Source organism: Aegilops tauschii, chromosome 4, assembly GCF_002575655.3.
Source record: "Aegilops tauschii subsp. strangulata cultivar AL8/78 chromosome 4, Aet v6.0, whole genome shotgun sequence".
NCBI lineage: Eukaryota > Viridiplantae > Streptophyta > Magnoliopsida > Poales > Poaceae > Aegilops > Aegilops tauschii.
The window spans coordinates 2528262-2547734 of record NC_053038.3 but is presented as its reverse complement, the minus strand read 5'-3'; the positions used below and the strand labels follow the sequence as shown (position 1 = coordinate 2547734).

The following is a 19473-nucleotide window of genomic DNA, read 5'->3' as shown; positions in this document are numbered from 1 at the left end:
ATTATGCGGTTTAATAAGACCGCTTTGTACTTCAGCTGAAGTGGCCGTAGTATGATCCTTAGTCCGGAGGGAGTGCTTCTCATGCTCCCCTATGGATGTGTGTGTCACGTATACCATGTTCACTGTTTTTACTTTGGGGGGAAATTGCTTCTGACCCCCGGTATTTGGTTGGTGAGTCTCTTCGTCGTCGCTGTCACCGGGCGGCCTCTTCCCCTTGTGTTCGACGTTGAGCTTGCCGGCCTGTTTGAAGACCCAACAACTTCTGTTGGTGTGATTCGCTGGTTTATCGGGGTTGCCATGGATCTGGCAGGGCCGATCCAATATCTTGTCTAAATTGGATGGTCCGTCTCTGTTTACCTTGAATGGCTTTTTCCGTTGACCGGGTTTGGGACCGCTGAATCCGGCGTTGACTGCTGTGTCGTGCGTTCTTTCATTATCATTGTGACGTTTGTGTTTACTGCGTCGTGGCTTGCCATTGCCGTCTCGGACTTCGGAAGTGCCTGAATCGCTGGCGCTGTTGCTTCTACGAGCTAGCCAGCTGTCTTCTCCCGCGCAAAAGCGGGTCATCAGAGCGGTAAGGGCTCACATGGATTTTGGTTTTTCTTGACCGAGGTGGCGGGCGAGCCACTCGTTCCGGACGCTGTGTTTGAAGGCCGCTAGGGCTTCCGCGTCCGGATGGTCAACGATTTGGTTATTTTTAACTAAGAACCTAGTCCAGAGCTTCCTGGCTGACTCTCCGGGCTGCTGGACGATGTGACTTAAGTCATCGGCATCTGGTGGCCGGACATATGTACCTTGGAAGTTGTCGCGGAAGGCGTCTTCCAAATCCTCCCAACTTCCAATAGAGTTTTCAGGCAGACTGTTTAGCCAGTGCCGAGATGGCCCTTTGAGTTTTAGTGGGAGGTATTTGATGGCATGAAGGTCATCTCCGCGGGCCATATGGATGTGGAGAAGGAAATCCTCGATCCATACCACGGGGTCAGTTGTTCCATCATATGATTCGATATTCACGGGTTTCCTTCTGTGGGAATTCGCGCTCCATTACTTCGTCCGTGAAGCAAAGAGGGTGTGCGGCGCCTCTATATTGGGCCACATTGCGACGTAGCTCCGATGGAGTCCGTCTGTGGTTTTCGGCCTGGGTGTGACTAGGCCTGTCACGTCCGAATAGATAGTCATCGTCACGTGTCGGGGCACGTCCTCGCGATCTGTAGATCGATCTGGTATGTCCTGCTCTATTGTCCAGGTCCTGCCGAAGGTCGTATGTATAACCACGAGCTGTTTTATTTCTGCCTTTACGATGAGGCAGGGCGGGCTGCTGTTCGGCTTGAGTTGCTGCTTTATCCCGACCACGTAGTGGTCGGTCAGCTGCATTGCGCAATGATGGTGCGGGCTCTGGCGCCTCGTCATCGAACTGAGGTAGTAATTTGCGCTTCGGGTAGCTTTTGGCTGGGCGCTTGCGGCCGTATTCTTCGGCTGCTAGGACATCCGTCCATCTATCGTTGAGCAGGTCTTGGTCAGCTTGAAGCTGCTGCTGCTTCTTTTTCAGGCTCCTTGCAGTGGCTATTAGCCGGCGCTTGAAGCGCTCCTGCTCGAGAGGTTCCTCAGGCACGATGAAATCCTCGTTGCCGAGGCTCACCTCATCCTCGGAGAGCGGAAGGTAGTTAATGTCCTCTGAGTCGTCGTGTATGGCCTGTTCGTCAGGGCTAACTTGCCCGTTTTCCCGTCCATCCTGTTCGGAGATTGCCCCAACAGGGTCTTCATTGTCTTCGGCATAGTCCGGAGTATTGTTTACTCCAGTGCTGGTATTGCTATTTTTTGCATAACGTGACTTAGAGCGGCGCCACTGACGCCTGGGTTTGTCATCGTCGTTAGTTTCTTTAGGTGTATCCACCATGTATATGTCGTATGAAGAAGTGGCCGTCCAGCGTCCGGTAAGCGGCGGGTTTTGGCCCTGCTCCTCATCGGCATCGCCGTCCATACCGTCGATGTCCTCGGAGCCGTAATCAAGCATGTCGGTTAGGTCCTCGACAGTGGCTATGAAGTGGGCGGTGGGTGGGAAACGAAATTCTCCATCATCAGCCTCTAGTTCGAACTGGATATCATTCGGCTGTGAGTCCCCCGCCAAGGATAGATTTTTTAATGAGTTTAGCACGTCGCCTAGTGGCGAGTGCCGGAAGATGTCCGCGGAGCTAAATTCGACAATAGATGTCCGATCAAGCTCGAGGTATGCGGACGCACATGGTTCGGAACCTGTGACCGGAGACAAGTCCGTGGTTCTGGTGACATAGATGTCACTTGAAGTTAGGTCTGTGTGCGGCTCCAATGCCGCTGAATCTGTGGCTTCCATGGCGGGGTTGAGCTTCCCATCCTCGGATGGCGCGATCTGCTCCGGATCTAAGGCCAGAGCAGCAATAGGTGCTATCTCCTGGGTATGGTCTGATGACAGATCTACATCATGTTCATCGTGGTGGCAGGGAGCGGCTGCCATGGTCTCGAATCCGTCGAAGCTCAAGTCTCCACGGATATCCGCGACGAAGTTCAAGTTTCCAAATCTGACCTGATGGCCGGGGGCGTAGCTTTCGATCTGCTCCAGATGGCCAAGCGAGTTGGCCCGCAGTGCGAAGCCGTCGAATACGAAGATCTGTCCGGGGAGGAAGACTTCCCCTTAGACAGCATCGCTGTAGATGGTCGAAGGAGCCATCAAACCTTTTGACGATGGCACAGTGGAACTCTCAATGAAAGCACCAATGTCGGTGTCGAAACCGGCGGATCTCGGGTAGGGGGTCCCGAACTGTGCGTCTAAGGTCAATGGTAACAGGAGACGGGGGACACAATGTTTACCCAGGTTCGGGCCCTCTCTATGGAGGTAATACCCTACTTCCTGCTTGATTGATCTTGATGAATATGAGTGTTACAAGAGTTGATCTACCGCGAGATCGTAATGGCTAAAAACCTAGAAGTCTAGTCTGTATGACTATGATTATCCTTCCTCTCTACGGACCTAGCCCTCCGGTTTATATAGACACCGGAGGGATCTAGGGTTACATAAAGTCGGTTACAGAGAAAGGAATCTTCATATTTGGTCGCCAAGCTTACCTTCCACGCCAAGGAGAGTCCCATCCGGACACGGGTAGAGTCTTCGGTCTTTGTATCTTCACAGCCCATCAGTCCGGCCCATAGCTAACAGGCCGGACGCCCGAGGACCCCTTAATCCAGGACTCCCTCACCCTTCCACAGGGATTTAGCTCTCACTCTTTATAACATTGCACACATAGTCTTTAGCTTTTTTTGACAGAGCAAATTCCTCCTTGCTCCATTTCCGTAGTATCTACTATGTCTTTAACCTCACCAAGTGCTTCATAGACATGCTCCAAATTTTAGTTAATCGGCACCCAATAATCCTCTATGGTACGCTCCATGCCTACTACATGCACTTTCGAACTTGAACGGCCTCTGCCGACCACCCCCGTTATCCCAGTCTGATGTACTAATGCCAACTAGCAAGGCACAAGGATCAGACTCGGTTCTCTAGATGTGTGCAACCATTGTGTTCTCAAAGAGCTTCTGTTTCCCTGCTGCCTGTAGTCCCAAATACGCGGTAGTCCAACATCCTTACAATTTCTTGATTTTAAGCAGTTTGAAGGTGGCCTTCTTCTAAGTTACGATTCGCCCTCATCTGTCACTATAGATGTTCTAGCTTTAGCCTTTAGTCCTTTCGAGTTATGCCAAAATCTGTGAAGCGATAGAAATTGACCACCTCCCGAAAACCATCCATCATCCACGTACTCCTCCCTGTGCACACCTCCAGAGTCCAGATTGATCATTCTCATCGAGCAACTCATTGAAATCACTTGCGCACAACCATGGGTTATCATGTTCTCCTCTGAGGAAATTTCCTAACAACGCAGAAATTCCAGAATTAACAAGTTAGTGTATGTATAACTGGTTGCAAGATGACAGGCATGCAACTAACTAACAATGAACTAAAATACATATTGACCACTAGGGCTTCGCCTAATCTTCTATAGCCTCGAATTATGGCCTTGCCAAGTGGTTTTCGGGTGCCCCATGACGGCCTACCAATACCCTGAGTGACTTAACCACAACCTATTTTAGAACATCCCTGCCAAGGGGCTCAGCTTAAAAGAGCTAACCATATTAATTTACCCAATACCGTGGATAGTGGCTAGTCGAGCAGATTGAATGCTTTTGCAAAGGGTGTACATCTTTACCCAAGAGTTGAGTCACACATGTCTCGCCACTTAGGAATAGACATGCTACATGTTGTGTGTCGGTCAGTCATGCAACATATACATACCATATTTTGTGTACAAATGAAGATGCCACTCGATCAATGATATGAGAACAGTGTGTCGAGTGCAGAGAATTCTACAGGAATAGAAGAATTTGCAACTTTGGCGCAAAACCCTACATGATATAGATAGAAACAAACATTGTGCCAAACTATAAATAATCTGGTAACAAGGCAAACCAAACTCAACAAAATGATATGGGCATGCTATAGTCTATGGAATAATGGGATCAATGCAATGGGATCATAATGCATATTACAATGAGAAAAGGAAACTAAACCAATTATAAAAGCCTTGTAAAAAATTCCATCCATATAGCCATGTAAGCATTACTTCGGATATGTTAGACGTGATGGCACATCCCATCTCCTGCCTAGTTGTAGATCCTATCTTGATTAGTCTCCAAGGCCCTTGTTATCCTTCTTTGATATCAGTGCAATACACGCGCCACTAAGGCTATTGTCCTCGGGGAGGCCTGAACCTATATAACCCGTGGTGTTGTCCTGATAGACCACTACATGATTCCGTCGCGTTCCTACTTCTTCGACATATCGTTGGATCAACAATTTACCAATACTCAGTAGAATTGATTAATTCCAGCTAGCATAGGAATGATTGACAAAAAATAATGTAGAAGATTTAAGCCAAAAACATCAATGTTACGTGCAATCTATTTTAATGATTTACCTTGAACAACCAATGAGTCTGATCTTGGGAGAAAATATTCAGCATACTAGAATAAATAGGAATGAGTTTATTGCCATGAATGTATCCTAATAATAATGTGCTTGGATATGGGAGAAATCATTTATCATGAAAGAACAAATATGGAAGACATTGATTGCGACCAATTTTAGTGGCCCTCTATATAAACACAAGAAACGACATCACTAGTTCTATAACATTTTACCGGAAGAACTATACAACAGAAGGAGTGTGTAGCTCTTATCCATGGCTTTTGGAAGCAAAATCACATGGGTACTAGGCATAGTGGCTTTGTTGGCCATCTTAACCACTGCCCAATCATATGATACATCAGGTAGGCACATAAACATTTTTATTTACTTGCACATATAGTTTTATATTTTTGTACCATTTGTTGGAGTTATTGTGGCGTTCTGATTATTTTTGTTGCATTACATTTTATTCTCCACAGCTCGTATAGGGAATTGTGATGATACGCCGAATTGCTCAGATGGTAAATGCAAGGATACATGTGCTAGCCAAGGTTACGAGGCAAAAGCGAGTTCTTGCGTAAAACAATTTGGAAGGACATTCTGTTGCTGTAGCAAGGATGGGTCAGAATAATGTTCTTACAAGCTCGTATGTGCAAGCAACGAAGAAGAACAATATGTATCTTCTCATGATATAATAAATGCAATAATTTACTACTATATCTTTTTGCTACAATACAAAATGTAAACACATTAAGACATGCTAAATAAACGCGATCCTTCCTGGAATGGAAACTCACGAAGCAGGTTTACAATACCTTTTGATAGTGAGTACCGCGTGATACTATATTTAGTATCATCTATCTATATCTACATCATCTATATATATATCAATATAAAAAGACCCAAAGGGGCATATCCAATTAATCTTGGCCATCAAATTATGTCAATCCAACGACCTAGACTGCTTCAATGTCAAGCGCTCAACACATTTAGCGTGCAGTTAATTTCATGCCAAAAATAGTGCTAATCACATAATAACACGTAAATAACATCCTAATTAATATCCGCATGCACTTAATATATTTCCAAATTAACATGCATTGCACGTACATTGACTAGTCAATATAAAAAGACCCAAAAAGGCATATTCAACAAATCTCAGCCATCAAACAGTGTCAATCCAATGATCTATGTTCCTCCAATGGTAACCGATCAACATGTTTAGCACGCAATTAATAACATACCAAATATAGACTATTATATAATTAACTTGTAATTGACATCCTACCTAATATTAATGTGCAATTAATTTTCTGCCTAATATCAACATGTATATATTTTGCCTGATATTGACGTGCATTGCACGTATACATATACTAGTACTAGCAAATATGTACGTGCGTTGCAATGAGAGAAAAGAATATATCACACGCATCTAGCCTAATAAGCATGACCGAAAAAACTCTCGTGCTACCCTGTGCTGGCGCACATGCTCTATATTAATGTAGCATCCCATGCGTCACCGATTATCCTCCTTTCCGCCCTCGTTGATGGGTGCCTAGCGTCCACTTGACCACAATATATCTAGACGTGGTCAATGTTGGAACAGCCCAGGAGGAGGAAGTAGACTCACGCACACAAACTCAAGGTGGAAGAAAATAATGAACACGCAGAGCATTTTTTGGTGGCACACGCACTTGCCTTTTCTCTTGTTCCTTCTCACACATACATGATGCAAATACATGGTTTTAATAGCCGGACTCACACGACTATCACGCACCCACTAACCACTAGCATGCACACACGCCGGTCAAGCCGCACCTACTTGATCCTATTTTTACTTACCACAAGCTACTTGCACGCCCATGTTCAACACTAGTACTGCCTTCCTCAACGGTCATACAACCAGGCCAAACTGCGTGCATGCAGCCTCACACTAAGTACGACCTGACCACACTAATAGTACATGTGCATGCAGGTCACATCTCTCCACATGCACTGATCACTTGGTCACCTAATACACATATACATGACTACGACCACTCATCTCCTGGCTTGCCGACCTGCTTGCGTGCACTTGCTCTATCTCTCTGCTGCTGATCCGGCCGCTACGCCATGTTGCCGAGCATGCAATTTTCTCTGTACTTGGCTGACTAATGCAACTCTACGTGGCTATTACACAACGCAACAAATTAAACATGACCTAATATTAAATGCTTAATACTAATAACAAGATTAGTTCCAACAGTCAATCTCTAGATGATGAGCTTGACCATCACATGGCACATCTGTCATTGAATCCCATCAGCGCAAGGGAATGTTTAAACTAAACTATTGAGCCGGGTGTGAGGGCTGCCCTCCGTGTCCCTTGGGCACATCCTCCATACAACATCCCCTGTACAATGCCCGTGGTTCGTTATAGAGCAAACGCCAATCACCATGTACCAGGGTTGTCTGGGTCAAGTGGCCGTGTCACGTAACAAAGGTTGCTAATGGCAAAAACAATGAATCGATTAAGGGTAGGATCATGTACGAGGCCTTGTCCACCACCACATTGAGCGGTCACTTGGCCACTTGCTAGCCACTCGCCGCCAAGGCAACTCGCTCAAGCATTAGCACAAACACCTTGTGCTCACCACTAGCGCAAGATAACCTTCTCAGTCTTTTTCACTGTTTTGACCTTATCAGGAAAATTTAGCACAAAATGAACTCTCTCCGATTTTATTTCGCGATCTGGCCCTTTTGATAACGCCACGGTTTGTGGCGTTTCTGCCCCACATGGATACGCCGGGCCACACAACGTTTCTTTCCTTAATAGATAAGTGGCAAATGGGCACTTCTTGTTGGAAACGCCGCACCCTATGACATTTGGAGTTGGGGTAGCAACGCCAAAGTCCTTGTCGTTTACAGCAACGCCATAGATGCTGGCGTTTCTGCCCTGCCATGTAGCGTTCCGAACAGGCCAGCAACTTAGGCTGGCTTGGCGTTTCCAAATAGAGCAGCAACGCCACGGCTTTTGGCGTTTTTGAAAAGGGTCAGATCGTGAAATAATTTCGTGGGGAGCTTATTTTGTGCTTAAGTTTTTTGACAAGGTCAAACCATAGAAAATCCCAACCTTGTCCACCGCCACATTCAGAGGTCACTTGGCAGCTCGCCGCCAGGGCAACTCACTCAAGCATTACCACAAACATCTTGTGCTCACTAGTAGAAGATAAATTGATGGCAACATTTTTTTCTTATAGTTTTCATATATATAGGAGGTCAACGTACATTATCTATAACAAAAGATGTTAGCTAGCAAATCGAAGCCATCCAGCAAGACGAGACACGAGCCAGCCCAATACGGGCCAACGATCGGGCGAAAAAGGATGAATGAGGCAAATATCCATTTCTACCCAAGCTCATCTGCATTCGATAAAAAATACAAATGAAAATAAAAAATTCAAAAAAATCCAAACTTTTTCATGGTAGATAATTTGGTGCGTCAGATGCGCTCCAAATTTTACATCATTTGGACATATGAGTAGTTCTCAGTAAAAAGACAAATTGGGCCAGAACAATGCAAGACCAATAAGTTTTTACAGACCCCAAAATTGCTTGTTCTGCCGAGACCTACTTAGATGTCCAAATGATCTGAAATTTCGAGCGCACCTCGCGCACCAAAACTATCTACCAGGTAAAAAAACTAGAATTTTTTTGAATCTTTAAACTATTTGTTTTGAATTTTTTTCTTCATGCAGGTGTAGATGAGTCTAGGCGCCGAATCGCTGCTCTAAGAATGAGGGGTTTGTAATATAGTCGGTGTTGTTACACAAACAATGTAATCTATACACATTATATTTACTACACTAGAAGAAATTTACTACCCAAAAATATTACATTGTCAAAAAATAACTTATGGGCGAAAAAATGGTAGTTTCTTTTGAGAAATAGCGAGGACACCCCATAAAAAATACGGTAAAAATATCAAAATATTATGTAATTTGGTTTTGTAAAACTACCGGCTGACACCCCATCACAAATCATGATTGTGCAATTTGGAGAACATGAGATAACAACAACAACACACATTTCTCCCGTTTGCTCCTGCTCATTTATTGAAGGTCTCTCTTTTGTTCTCATCCTCAGTTTGTTTATTCCCAAAGCCACTTGTTCATATTTCAATTAATTTGTCAACATATATAAATTGGTGGGAAATCGGTATGAGAGAGCAAGATGGGACTATTCAACAAAGAATATCCATGCATCCTCTTTGAAAAGGTGGCTCACGACCCATAAGAGAAGGATCACCAGTAGCCTAGAGCGATTTGATGCAGAGCAGGCCCAACAACACAATTACATGGGTCTGTTCTGATGGAAGGTAATCATCAGCGCAGAAGGAGAACGAAAACCCTATTTGACGGCGATCTCTATTTGGCGCGTAGGTCGAGTAATTGTACCCTCTAGACCAGTCACTCTCTTGTTCAACCTTGCAATATCTTTGGCAAGCTTGGTGATAACACTCTGAGCCCTGCCCTGCCATTCATCATCCAACCACTTAACATAGACTAACATAGACACAATCCTCATATCCCTATGAATGTTTCCTTGGATTAGTCAATGGGCCCAGAGGGTATACATTAACTTTTTTTACTTTGCACTAACCTCTAATGGGAAGAAGAGAAACTGTCTTCCTATGTCAAATCCATTCTTGCATACACGTCATGTGGGGGTGTTGCAATTGTTGCGATTGGCGTGCAGCGGAGTTGCAACCACAAAACCAATTGCTATGATTGTTGTCATTTTTTGATAGAATCAGAGACCATGGGGCTGTAGCCGGCGCACAGAGAAACTTCATCTGGCAATGGCAAATGCTAGGATCGGCGACCGAGAAAGCGACAACCGACGACCAAAAAAGCTTCAACCGGAGACAGGAAGCTGGGGGCTGGGATCGCGCAACCGTAAAAGCTGCAATTGGTGGAAGAGGAAGCTACAACCGACAAATGGACAAGCTTCAACCTGGGGACATTGATTGTTTTTGCTGGGACCTACAACAGCTATTTTGCTATGACAGGCAAACGTTTTTGCCGGGATCGTCATTGAGTTTTGCTGCGACTTGCAAAAGATTTTGCTGGGACCGTCTACTGCAGCGTGTATAAGCACAACGACGGGGTGGATGCTGCGACAGCTGCAAGGTTCTCGGCGAGAACGAGGAGACTGCAGTTGCGGGCAAGGATTCGTGTTGGAACCAGCGAGAGCCGGTGATGCAAGCTCCATGGAGCGATGTTTTCGAATGCGGGAAGGAGGTTTTGCAAGGGTGGCGAGCGGCGGCGAGATGGTAGTGCGGCGGTGCTTCGAGCTCGGTAGCCTCACGCGTGCCCATGGTGGGTATCGACGACGATGCGTTGCAGCTTGTCAAGCGGGGCATATCAATGGCTAGCAGATATCGCATCGTATGGCGTGGGATGCGACCGGCCTTATATTTTTGGATATGGGCTATGAGTTTCTAAAACAGATGTGTACATCTATCCACAATTTCTAGTCTGACATAGTGGTAGTTTTGATGCCATATCATTTCTATAATTGGAAATCTAGAAGACAATATATACGCCATCCGTTCTGGAATATAAGGTGCATAAATTTCTCTGGAAGTCATGCAAATGTTTTAGAACAGGATTATTGAATGAAATATTAACATCTGCAATGAAAAAAAACAAATATGAAATAAGTTTTCGTAATGGATCCAATGATGCAAATTTGGTATTATAGATATTAATACTTTTTTTTGCAGAAAAACTTCCAATCTATTCATCTTCAATCATGGCAGTACAACGAACACCAGAAATAAAAAATTCATCCAGATCCGCAGACCACCTAGCGATGACTACAAGCACTGAAGCGAGCCGAAGGCGTGCCGCCGTCATCACCCCTCCATTGCCGGAGTCGGGCACAACTTGTTATAGCAGACAGTCGGGAAGTCGTCGTGCTAAGGCCCCATAGGACCAGCGCACCAGAACAGTAACCGCCGCCGATGAAGAATAACGTAGGTTGGAAGGATTCAACCCGAAGACACACGAATGTAGACGAACAACGACGAGATCCGAGAAAATCCACCAAAGATAGATCCGCCGGAGACACACCTCCACACGCCTACCAACGATGCTAGATGCACCGCCGGAACGGGGGCTAGGCGGGGAGACCTTTATTCCATCTTCAGGGAGCCGCCACCGTCTCGCCATCCTGAGCAGGACACAAACCCTAACAAGACAGGAAAAAAACGACTGAAAACGGAGCCCTCCCGCCGGCCCTTGGCAGGATCCACCGCCCCTCCATGGCCCTAGGGCCACCGGAGACGAGGCAGACCTGCGGCGGCGCCGGCGAGAGGCAGAAACCCTAGCTTTCTTTCTTTGAAGGAGGAGATATTAATACTTTTTTAAATCTAAAAACATAGTCAAACAGGCACAAGTTTGACTTTTAACAAAGCAATACACCTTATATTTTGGAACGAAGGGAATATGAAGCAAACATGGGATCATGTGTTTAGAAACTGATGATATCAGACAATACATCAGTGCATCCTGGTCAAAGATGCTATTGGTTGCTGGCATCATCGGCAGCGTATTGCAAGTACAAATCATGTAGGCGAAGGGCGGTTGACGCGATGCAGCATTATATATGCATTGTTGTCATCGACACGACATGCAATGCATTTTTTGTGGAGGTACATATATAAATACAGAGGGCACTAGGCCTATAATCGTAAGCGCATGCAATAATCACAAGAGATAGAGCAATTGCAGTACAAGCAGTTCTTGGCTCGACTTCTTCCTCTCATCTGCAGGTTAATTTGCTAATGAACCCTGATGACTAATCACCCATGGAATCTCTCTCTCTCTCTCTCTCTCTGATCATCCATGCATGATGACTGCATGCGTTGTTCAATTATTTTCTATGTATGCTTGATTATTAATCCTCAGTAATCGTATTATCAGGGAAAGACATGCCGAGGGAACTGCATTCAAACAAGTCGGCGTGGCCGGAACTGGTGGGGGTGCCTGCCGGTGAAGCCATTAGAGTTATCGAGACGGAGCGGCCGGACGTGTTTGCCTTTATATGGGCCGAGGGTGAACTGGAGCCGCCAAATATCGAATATAACCGCGTCCTCGTCTGGTGCTACGCTGGCGACCCGCCAATCGTCTCCCGGACTCCGGTCATCGGATAGACCACACGCCATGTAATCCTGGCTCGAATAAACTAAGTAAATAATGCGAGTGCATCTGATTCCGTTCGCCGTTAATTCAAGTTTTATTTCTAGTGTGTCTAGTTTGATGATTGATCTGCTTGCATACATGTTTTAAACCTTCCATCATACATCGTCGTGCTCATACTACCTTGTAATATGTATGGAACAATAAATAAATGGCTCTTCTTCCATTTGCTGGATAGTCTGTTTCGTCTAGATTTATGATTACTCGCAAATGCTTGTTAATATTCCTCTAGTTTGCATTAGGTAGGACCAACGAAAAAAATAGCGCGCTACAAAATATAGCGAGGCCCTTCTCTAAATGCTACACAAGTTATAGCGCGCTAATAGCATGCTATATTTCAGAATAGCGTTTGCAAAAAAAATTCAAATATATCTAGAAATAAAGTATTTAAGCAACTAAATTTTTCATACGAGCAAGCAATATATGCATAAGGGCCAAATCCAGCACATAAAAGTAGTAAGTCTCAAACAGTTTCAATAGTTTCTAACATCAACAACTACAATTTTAAAAGTCTCTAACATCAACAAACATCAACAGCGACCCTGGGCAACAACAACCATAGTCTTTAACATCAACAACTACAATTTTAAGGTAAGTCTCTTCAACAACCATAGTTTTAAGAGTCTCTAACATCAACAGCCACCGGGGCAGCAACAATACAACACAAAATGACACACAGACTTTTAAGATAGTCTACACCAACAGCCACCGAAGGCAACAACATTACAACATAGCACAATGAGATTATTCAGAATCACTCACTGGTAAATGCATGTCATCATCTTCCGATTCAGAAGAAGACTCAGCTGATTGCAACTCATCATCACGATAAATAGGAAGCAACTTCTTCTTCTTCCTAGGACGAGATTGAGACACTATCTTTCTTTTTGATGGAGCAACTTCTCCTTCTAATGTTGGTTCTACAACTTGTACATCTTCAGGTTCAAATCCTGTTTGCACTCCTTCAATAGGCACAACACCAGTGATCCACTCATTGCCTTCATCTTCTACAACATCTACAAATGTGTGGTCCTCAATTGGGTCCCTGTTTTTCATCCCTCTCTTTTGCTTTAGTTTGGAGTTGAACTTGATGAACACAAGGTCTCTCATTTTGTCATGAAGTAGCCTATTGCGTCTTTTTGTGTGAATCTGTAGGTGATGGGATTAGAGCAATGATATCTTAGTATGAAAAAACAACGAAACCAATGCAAGAAAAGTATGACAAAGATACCGGGTTGTCCTTCTAATGTGACAATGAAGAACTGATAATTAGCACATTCTTCTTCCACTTCTTAAAAGCAAAAGACTATTCTGGTTAACATTCTTCTTCCTCTTCTTAAAAGCAAAAGACTATTCTGGTTATGAGTTGTTCAAACATGATACTGGTTAAGATTCAAACATGATGCTCAAGGTAGCATGACAATTGACAAGCACCAAATAGTCCTACTATAAGTACTAAAACGTATGTCAAGGATCTTTCTACTTCAATCAACACATGGATAGACAATAAACAAGTTGACATATGGCATGCATCTTTCTGACCTGCTGAAAAACACTGAAATTCCTCTCACAAGCCGAGGAGCTGCATGTCAAACTCAAAATCCGCATCGCCAATACCCTGAGATTTGGTGCACTTGACCCATGATTGGACCACCAATCAGCTTCATTAAGAGTAAAAACCGGAGTTAAGAAAGCATTGCAAGTTCTGATTTGAGAATGGAGAAAAAATTAAATGTAAATATGCACCTGGATCCTACATCTTTCTATGAATAACTGAATATACAGGGATCTCCTTCTGAATCCTACTTCCCTTTGTTGGTGCTCTTGCCGGCGTTCACCTGGTGGTGCCCTTGCCGGCGGCATAGCGGGAGACGGGGAGGGCATGGAGATGGCACAAGGGAAAGTGGGTATGTGACGGTGTGGATGCTTGATTACCTGGTGGTTGACTTGCCGACGGTGCGGTTGACATCGCCCGTCTGTGCTAGGAATAGGATGGAGTCGACATGGAGGACGCCGCCGCCGCGAGATGATGATGCCGCCGCTGCTCATGTGAAGATGTTGCCGCCGTGCTGATGACTAGATGTTGTCGCCGCCTGCGCTCACGCCCAGATGTTGCCGCCGCCGCCGCCGCTCATCTGGGCTGGGAACTGGGAAGGGGATGAGATGTGAGAACTAGGGTTAGCCAGTTAGATGGGAGACTGATAAAAGGAGTGGGCCTGCTGGGCCTGCTGGGCTGTGCTTATTTTAGTTTTGCATGGTCTGCACGTTATAACGTTAAAACGCTACAACGTTATAGCGTGTGTAGCGCGCTAATTACGCGATTAGCGCCGTAGCGGCCGATTTTGTCAAAACGTAACGTCTCCCTTCCGAATATGCTATAACCGCGCTATAACCGCGAAATAGCGTGCTATTTTTTTCGTTGGGTAGGACACAAGAATAAGGCATCTGTACTGACTTGCCTCAAATTTCCTCTGCATATGATCATTTGTTGGGTGAGCTGGCCTCAAGCAAATTGGTTTACCTTTGTGAAACACTACGTCGAAGGAATTTCAAAAGCTAAGCCAATCTACTACCAATACCTATAAAAGCAAGATTATTTGTGTGAATCCATATGATCAAAGCTATTCAACCACATTACCGAATGTCCCTCATGGCTCTAATGATGTATCCTCCACATTACCGAAAATACTTAAAACAACATATTAATTGTAATTGGACTTGAAAACAACACTAACTACAACTGACTTAGAAACAACGTTAATGGCACATTTATTTTGCAAGCCACATTAACAACATTAATCGCTTCCTCTCACCTCAATCATACCAGGCCATCACCAATTCGCTACTACTTACAAAGAAAGATCTAGCTTTCACTATCACCTTGTTCGCTCGATCGCTTCATCAAGCCTTCCCAACGTCATATATAATCAATTGCAACAAAGAAATCAATATATGTCCTTTTGTTTCCTCCCCTAACGACTGGCGACGTTGGTGGGGAGGAGAATCCCGGTGCCTCAGCTCCCATTAGTATTTAGGTTAGGGTTTTTATTCTTTGCAGGCGTGACACTCAGACGGATGGTTGCGCTTCTTCGGGTTTGTCTTCCGGGCTCCGGTTCTCCTTGAGTTCGTCCGTCTAGACGTAGTCGATAACGCTCCGGCGTATATTCATGCCATGTTCTTGGGGCGGTGAGGTCAATGTTTCTCGTCTTGTGACAAGATTTGGTCGGGTCTATGCAAGGGTTCAATGGAGACAACCGCGGCTGCGGGGCGCTGGTTCTTAGGGGCACATGCATGATGACTTCCCGGTTGTCATCGACAAAGTCAAGGCGGCTTCGGTAGAGGAGCGGCGACGGCCGCGTGTCGGCGGCTCGTTCTGGCGGAAATAGTGGTCGGTGGTTATGGAATCCTGATATAACTTTTATTATATTTGAGATATTTTGTACTTCCGTTGAACTACGATAATAGATCTTATGATTTTGACACACAAAAAAGCCACCCCCCTCCCCCCCGCGCGTCTTGTTTCTATTTTTTTCCGTCTTCAACTCCCATCGTTTTTTGTTACGAATGGGTACCCACCCCATGCACCCAGGTCTATTGGGTCACCTCCCCACCTCCCATTCCCCCTTTTCCATTGAGCATTCCCGCCCCGTCTCCTATATCTCCCCGATCCGACACCACATCCCATCTCCTCTCTGATCTCTCCTTGATTCAGCGTCACACTACATCTCTCCTGTTCCACTCCCTGTAGTCATGGTGAAAGTCGTGGTCGACGCTCCTGTTGTACCACGCGCCATCCGTACAATGAAAACCACCACTATCCATGCGCCTCCATTGGCATGCCTCCTTTGGTGTCTCGCCTCCCATTAATGCCTTCCTTCATGTCGCGCCGAGTCATACATAGGATTCTACATGTGCCCATCCTCCTCTCAACGGAGCTGCCGCCACCAAGGATGAGAAATGTCTGTGACTGCTGCCACCGAGGACGGAGTTGATGGACTGTACCGCTACAGCTATCGAGGCTTACCGCCGAGTGCACCAATGTTACCGCCTAGGCTGGGGTGCCCACATTCCTACAGTGTTGCCTCAGTCATTTGGCTGTCCGGGAAAGTAGTTTAGGATGAACTAAAGTCCATCCCTCTCATCTGGTATTTGATGTACGAGTCCTTTTTGTGCTAATGAACAACATGCCATTCTTGTGCTAATCTATCCTGGACACTACAGGGAGTATCTGAATGCATGATTGCAGCTATAACAGTGGTTTCTACATATTGTACGTGATATATATTCCTTGAGTTTTTTTCTCATCTTTTGGTAAAAACGACATATCTTCTCGAAGAAGTAGTATGCAATTGTTGACGACACTTTTTCTCTTGCATGAGACGACTCAAATGAAAAAGTGTTGAACATGAAATTTCTTTGTCTCGTTGATATTCCTATCCTCTTTGGCCCTTGATAAACTAAAATCCCAATTCTTGTGAAAGAAAATAAGAACAAAATTCACCATGGAGATGAAGAGAATGGTTCTGGATTTTTGGTACAGAAAAAGGTAAGAAGAATACGCAAAAGAGAATAACTAGCAGCAGATGGACATACATATCCTTTGCATCTTGCCCTATTAGTCATCTTCATCTTCATGCTCCGACTGAACCTGCCATGCGAAATTGAACAACAAGAAGAAATAAATTCCGATTTAGCTAAGTTCTGATTTTGCGAATGCAGATTTTCTTCTGGGTGAAATCCTAAGATCTATGATAGGGCGACGATGGCGCTTGTGCACTATTTCCTTCTTGGAGGTGTCGCTTTTGGAGAATTTGGACTTAGAGTGTTGTCTTGGTGGTGGTTCGTGCTGCAGTGACAACGAATCGATCACTGTAGCGGGATCTTTCGTTTTTTCTTCTTCTTTTTGTTTTTGGGTTGCGTGCATCTGTAATGTCTTTAGGACATCTCGTCGTTGTAGAGGCCGGGTGTAATTGGTATCTCCGTGATATTAATATATTTCCTTTGTCAAAAAAGAAAAAACGTGCATACGATTGAAACTATGATGGAACCGATGATAGATATGAGATTACTCATATCGGACAGAGCAATCGAACTATACATTACCAACAAACTTGGCTCCATATTTGTCTCCATGTTGTAGGGTTTACTTGTGAAATTCTGCCATATGTCTCCTTTAGTTGCTGCAGCATCTTCCTCTGATCGGCTGCTCTGCCCTTTTTCAAGAGATCGAACTGGAGAAGAGCGCATGCATCATGCAGTAGATTCAGTTTGAGAACCTGAAACCTAGCAGGTTGACCGACTTGCTGTTTAACAATTACCTAGACAAATTGAGAGCAGCAAGAGCTGCCTAAATGAAATGGAACTTCATTTGACCATATATTTGCACTGCATGCACAACAAACAGCAGAGTAACCTACAAGTACCAAAATTATCGGGGGCCCCCCATTTCATATAATGATTTAGTGAAATCCTAAACAAACATAAACAACAGAAGGTTGAGTGCATACTGTTTCCCAGCAGCTAAATTCCTGCTGCTAGCTATGTAGAGTACAGAAGGTCTGGGAAACATGCTACTCTCAACACCTTCCTAGTGACAAACCAGTTGGATCATTCTGGTGAAAATCTGTGCAGAACTTTTGCCACTCTACAAAGAAAATGCTCTATGTATCTCTGGAATAGGAAATACCATTGCATTCTAGAGTGATAAATGGAAGGATCAAGTTCTTCATCACAGCTATATATCCTCAACTTTACTCCTACTGCAATGAAACAGAGATCACGCTCCAGGCTGTTTTAGCACTGCCAAACACTGAAGGTATGTTTTAACTCCCACTCTCCTCCCAAGCATATCAACTTTTTTTTTTGACGGCGCTACGGCGGGCTTACGCCGGCCTGAACCTTTGCATTAATAACCAGATAATATTTGCAGCAGAGGAACAGAGGAGGGAGGAGGAGCAGAGGTATCCGGCTTTAGTTTACAATCTCATAGATAGGTGAAACAACATGGTACCCCAGTCGCGCAGCAAACCTTGCGCTTGCTCATTATTACATCTGCTAGACCAAGCAGAACATCATCAGCGGCAGAACGAGCGATGAGGTGAACCGGTCGAGTGTCATCCCTGAAGACTTTTGCATTCCTTCTTTTCCAAATGTTCCAAAGGATGGCGAGGATTATTGTAGAGCGAATTTTATTCTGCATGTCGTTGGCCCAAAGATCCCAAAGATCTGCGGGTATACCTGGAGTGAGAGAGGAGAGTTCTCCCCACAGAGTAGTGAGCTCCGGGCAGTGCAGAAGCAGGTGGTTTACGAACTCCGTCCCCGGACAGAGAGGGCAAGCCGGAGAAGTTGTGATGCCTCTGTGAAAACGCCGTTCGTTGGTGAAGAGACGATTCTTGTTTGCCAGCCAGAGGAAAATTCTACATTTGTTTGGAGCGTAATTCTTCCAGATGGCCATTGCCAAGGGATCGATAGGCTCTCCCACCCACAAAGATTCCGATAAGTCATTGAGTGGTTGACCAACTCTCGCCTCATCATGACAGTCAGTTTTCGGCTTTCTCTACTGAGGTGCTTGACCAGATGAACCGGAAGCACAATCGCAGTAGTTCTCCCTTTACTACCCTAGCCGATAGAGCGGAACATAAGGTAGCAAGCACAGGAGCCGGGCAACCCAACTATTGACCCAAGACATGATTCGGAGCTGATGCATATAAGACCAAACTCGCGACGCCGAAGTAAGCTAATAAGCTGTTCGGACTTGTCGGCAACTCATTTGTTCCCATACCGAGCCCCTGGCAATTTTGTGCCGAGGTGTGTGTGAAACAACCAAAGGAGCAAAATTCAGTTTTTTTACAAAAAAGCAAATACTGAATACGGATTATGTTCACGGGACCTGAGTGATATGCCAATCGTTATTTTACAGATAACAACGCCGCCATCCCGGCTATTTGACATGCCAGGGGTCGAAGGCTGAGGAAAAAGGCACTTTACTGGCTCGAAATAGAGAGTGCGGTCTACAAAAAGTTGTTTTGGACCTCCTGTCGCACGTCTGCGCCGCCTTTCCTCGGTAAAGGGATTCCTTAACAGGAATAACCTTTGGGTGAATGTACGAACCCGGACTCCGATAGAGTCAATGAGATGACCAGCCTTTGAGCCACCTGTGGTAAAGGATAATGAAAAAGAAAGAGTAGTTTCACTACGGGAAACAGCTAATTTGCAGTCAAGGGGCGTCTTTGCCGT

The 19473-nt window shown here is 45.0% G+C and overlaps 1 long non-coding RNA gene across 1 annotated transcript; it reads left to right on the top strand.

The window, feature by feature from the left end:
• Positions 1–2441: 2441 nt before the first annotated feature.
• LOC141021143 (uncharacterized) lies at positions 2442–5707 on the top strand. Its single transcript, XR_012181152.1, has 2 exons — positions 2442–5352; positions 5470–5707. It is a non-coding gene; the product is annotated as an uncharacterized lncRNA (long non-coding RNA).
• The last annotated feature ends 13766 nt before the right edge of the window (positions 5708–19473 follow it).